The sequence below is a fragment of the Triticum dicoccoides genome, chromosome 4A (assembly GCF_002162155.2).
Source record: "Triticum dicoccoides isolate Atlit2015 ecotype Zavitan chromosome 4A, WEW_v2.0, whole genome shotgun sequence".
Taxonomy (NCBI): Eukaryota; Viridiplantae; Streptophyta; class Magnoliopsida; order Poales; family Poaceae; genus Triticum; species Triticum dicoccoides.
Genome location: NC_041386.1, coordinates 618,714,552 through 618,719,960, shown reverse-complemented (window position 1 = coordinate 618,719,960; position 5,409 = coordinate 618,714,552).

The following is a 5,409-nucleotide window of genomic DNA, read 5'->3' as shown; positions in this document are numbered from 1 at the left end:
TATGGCTAAGTGAGAGTGATAACGCATTATAGTCTGATTGCCTTGTTCGTTGTGCTGAGCACCTCCCTCGAAGGACCCCAACAATGGGAACAAGAGTGCTCAGGTTTATCCCGAACACCCCAGCACTCGTGGCGTGGGGGCAGAAGCCGACGACTAGCCATCTCTCAGATTGGATAAACAGCCGAACAGAAGGCAATATTTTAAATTCAAACAAGCGTTGCATAGCGTATATGAACAAGTTTTCATAATACATGATTACACGAGCAAGTTTACTCAAATATTACATCTTTCGCACACTCGTCCGCTACAAGACGGGCACCCTTCAGGACACCCTCATAGTACATCTCGGGGTGGCGATGCTCCTTGCCCTGCGGTGGCCCTTCCTTTACCAGCTTCACGGTGTCCATCTTGGCCCAGTGCACCTTCGCACGAGCGAAAGCCCGGCGTGCACCTTCGATGCAGACGGACCGCTTGATGACTTCCAGCTGTGGGCAGGCATCCACAAGCCGCCTCACCAGGCCGAAGTAGCTGTTAGGAAGGGCGTCACCAGGCCACATCCGGACTATAAAGCCCTTCATGGCCTGTTCGGCCGCCTTGTTCAGCTTGACCAGTTGCTTCAGCTGGTCGCTCAAAGGCATCGGGTGTTCGGTCTTAGTATACTGAGACCAGAACAGCTTCTCCATTGAGCTTCCCTCCTCGGCCTGGTAAAACTGTGCAGCGTCCGACACGCTGCGGGGCAAATCTGCGAATGCTCCTGGAGAGCTCCGGATTCGGGAAAGTAACAAGTAATTTACTTTCACATGCTTGCTTTGCATATAGAATGCCTTACCCGCCGCTATCTTCTTCATCGAATCAATCTCCTGGAGAGCCTTTTGGGCTTCAGCCTTGGCACTCTTTGCACTCTCAAGGGTCGCGGCAAGCTCGGACTCTTGCGTCTTCAAGTCAAGCTCCAACGCCTCGTGCTTCGTCACGAGAGCGTGGAGCTCTTGCTGCACCTTGCCCACCCGTGCCTCTTGTTTTTCCCGCTCGGTGCGCTCCTGGGCCGCTTTGTTTTCGGCCTCGGATAGCGCTTGCTTCAGGGTTGCCACTTCGGTCGTGGCCCCTGGCAGATTAAAGATGATCCTGTCATTTTGCAATCGCATCACTTTTATATATATACATATCTACAGACTAGGTATTACTTACCTTTGTTCTCCTCGAGCTGCCTCTTGGCAAGGCCGAGCTCTTTCTTGGACCCTTCAAGGTCCTGCTTCAGTACGGCGACCTCCGCAGTCAGTGCGGCAGAGGCCAGCAGTGAAGCCTGCATACGCATATAGACATACTTATATTAGACTCCTACAGATATTAGTTCATCCTCTATTCGGCTTTTCTTTTTGAACACCAAACAGAGCATCAGGGGCTACTATCTATGCGGTAATATTTTTTCTATATTTCAAATACTTACCTCAAAGCCTATTAGAAGGCTGGCACATCCTTCAGTCAGTTCGCTCTTGGCGGACTGAACCTTCTGGATCTCCGCACTCATAATAGTGTGGTGCTCTTTGTCGATGGAAGCGCTGCAAAGCGCTCCCAGTAGATTGGCCGGTGCCTCTGGATGGACAGAGGTCACCGGCATGGGCGTCTTGCCCCTTTTGGAAGGAGGTCGCCTGCCTGAATCTGGAACCACTGGGGGTTCCGGCGTAGTGTTCGGCTGAAGGCCGAACTCGGAGCCCTCGGGAGCCTTACCCCCTCTGCTCCCGGAGTCCGAAAGGTCGCCTTGAGGTGCCTTCGGGACTTTCTCCCCTCGATCCGATGCCTCTCGAGATAGCACCTCGGCATTGTCCGTAGGGCAAGCTGAGGTGGCTGAAAGTGCAACTATCCCTAGGTGGTTTTGGTAATTCATAACAACATATAGCTCATTGAGCTAATGCTATTCCAAGATGACTATTTCAGGAAAGCTCAATGATTGACATGGCATGGATGTGAAAGTGGAACCCTCAAAATGCTAAGGACAAAGGATTGGCTCAAGCTCAAAAGCTCAAGACTCTTCATTTTATATTTTAGTGATCCAAGATCACATTGAGTCTTTAGGAAAAGCCAATACTATCAAGGAGGGATGAGGTGTTGCTTAATGAGCCTCTTGCTTCATGTGCTTAGTGATATGCTCCAAAACCCTCAACTACTTTCCCATATCCACATATGACCTAAACCCAAAGCCAAACTCGGTCCTACCGATTATTTCTATCCGGCGCCACCGAGTTTCACTTGTCATAAGCCACTGCCAAACCCTAGCAATTCGGTTCTACCGATAGGGATCTCGGTCTCACCGAGATGGGATTGCAAACTCTCTGTTTCCCTTTCGTAACTTTTCGGTCTCACTGAAAGAGCGAATCGGTCCCACCGAGATTGCAATGTAAATTCAGTGTTTCCTTTTTGTAACTTTTCGGTCTCATATGTTCTGAGAGAGAACCACCTACTCATGTGTTGAGACCAAGATATTCCATTCCTACCATATGAATCTTGATCTCTAGCCTTCCCCAAGTTGCTTTCCACTCAAATCTTCTTTCCACAAAATCCAAACCCTATGAGAGAGAGTTGAGTGTTGGGGAGTCTATCATTTGAAGCACAAGAGCAAGGAGTTCATTACCTACACACCATTTGTTACTTCTTGGAGAGTGGTGTCTCCTAGATTGGCTAGGTGTCACTTGGGAGCCTCCGACAAGATTGTGGAGTTGAACCAAGGAGTTTGTAAGGGCAAGGAGATCGCCTACTTCGTGAAGATCTACCGGTAGTGAGGCAAGTCCTGTGTGGCCGATGGCCATGGTGGGATAGACAAGGTTGCTTCTTCGTGGACCCTTTGTGGGTGGTTGCTTCTTCGTGGACCCTTTGTGGGTGGAGCCCTTCGTGGACTCGCGCAACCGTTACCCTTTGTGGGTGGAGCCCTCCGTGGACTCGCGCAACCGTTACCCTTTGTGGGTTGAAGTCTCCATCAACGTGGATGTAGGATAGCACCACCTATCCGAACCACGGGAAAAACATCCGTGTCTCCAATTGCGTTTGATTTCTCCAAACCCTTCCCTTTACATTCTTTCAATTTGCATGCTTTACTTTCCGCTGCCAATATACTCTTTGCATGCTTGCTTGAATTGTGTGATGATTGCTTGACTTGTCCTACAATAGCTAAAATCTGCCAAGAACTAAAATTGGGAAAAGGTTAAGTTTTTATTTGGTCAAGTAGTCTAATCACCCCCCCTCTAGACATACTTTCGATCCTACAAGTGGTATCAGAGCTTTGGTCTCCATTTGCTTTGATCTCCATAGCTTTTGGTGGTCATAGCCTTGGTTTCACAACCTAGGAGAGTATGGCGTCTAGCGAGGGAAATTATCACCGTAGAGGTCCTTACTTTGATGGTACTAATTTTGCTAGTTGGAAGCATAAAATGAAAATGCATATTCTTGGACATAACCCCGCCGTTTGGGCTATTGTGTGTGTTGGTTTGCAAGGTGACTTCTTTGATGGGAAAGAACCAAACCGTGAAGCTACCGCGGATGAGTTGAAGATGTTGCAATACAATGCTCAAGCTTGTGATATTCTCTTCAACGGATTGTGCCCCGAAGTATTCAACAAAATTAGCCGTCTTGAGAATGCAAAGGAAATTTGGGACACTTTGATTGATATGCACGAAGGTACCGACTCCGTCAAGGAATCCAAGTTGGATGTGCTTCAAAGTCAACTTGACAAGTTCAAAATGAAGGATGGTGAAGGTGTCGCTGAAATGTACTCTAGGCTTGCTCTCATCACAAATGAGATTGCCGGCTTAGGAAGTGAAGAGATGACCGATAGATTCATCATCAAGAAGATTCTAAGAGCCTTGGATGGAAAATATGACACCGTGTGCACATTGATCCAAATGATGCCCAATTACAAAGATCTCAAGCCAACGGATGTGATTGGAAGAATTGTTGCTCATGAGATGTCACTTAAGGATAAAGAGAAACTTCACAACAAATCAAGTGGTGCCTACAAAGCCTCATGTGAAGCCCCTACATCATCAAGTGAGAAACAAAACTTCAATGAAGAACTGAGCTTAATGGTGAAGAACTTCAACAAGTTCTACAAGAGTAGAAGCAAAGATAGAAGCTTCAAGTCAAGGTCCTACAGTGACAAAAGATCTTCTAGTCGAGAGCGAAATTGCTACAGTTGTGGAAGACCCGGACACTATTCCAATGAGTGTACGGCTCCCTACAAGAGAAGAGAAGATTCTCCAAAAAGAAGAAGCAAAGAATCACCACCAAGAGAGAGAAGGAGTACAGATGATCGTTATGAATGAAGATACTCACGGAGAAGCAAGGATTCGGAAAGGAAGGAAAAATCATCAAGGAGCTACACAAAACGAAGACATCAAGCTCATGTTGGTGAATGGGTATCCGGCTCCGACTCCGACAGCCACTCCGAGAGAAGTTATCACTCCGACTCCGAAGATACTCAAGATGAAGGTGTTGCCGGTCTAGCACTTGTGTCAACCAACTCCTACGACATATTTGACTCATCAAATGAAGGAATTGGAAGATGCTTCATGGCCAAAGGTCCTAAGGTAACACAACCCGAGTATGTTGATTTCAATAGTGATGAAGATGACTTGTTAGGTGATGATTTGCTTGTTGACAACTCTAGTGATGAATACTATGATGAAATGTCAATTAATCATGCTAATCAAGATAAAACGAATGACAATGATAAGGAGAAGATTGAGGCTCTAACTAAAGAACTAAACACTCTTAAGTTAGCTCATGAAACTATCTTCGAAGATCATCGAGAACTTTTAAGAGCTCATGAGAAATTACGCTTTGAAAAGCTCAATCTTGAGCAAGAGCATGAGTTCTTAAAAGCAATCAATGATGATCTCCGCAAGAAAAGTTCTTCTTACATTGCCAAGCGTTTACTCTTATCCACTTACATGCCTCAAGTCAAGTCTAGTAACAAGAACAAGAAAGATTCTTCTTCTAGCAGTAACAATGATCATGCTAAATCCAATATTGTTGCTTCTAGTAGTTCTCTTGATTCCACTAATGATTCTCTTAGCCAAGTTACACTTGAGCAAGAAAATAGCTTATTGAAGGGAATTATAGAGAAAGGAGTGTACAAAAGCCTTGCCGGGAGTAAGCAATTCGAGGAAATTGTGCGCAAGCAAGGAATGCACCAGAAGAATCAAGGTGTTGGTTTTGAACGAAAGTTCAATGCCAATGGAGTTGAGTGGGAAGAAGATCAATACCCCAAGACAAAGTTTTTTCCTCAACAAGAGAAGTATGATACTTATTTCAAGGGGACACAAGCTCAAGATGATCTTCCACCACAAGACTACAAGCAAAAATGCAAGGACAAGCTTCAAGAGGAAATTGATGCATTTGAAGAAGCTCCTAAGACCTTAG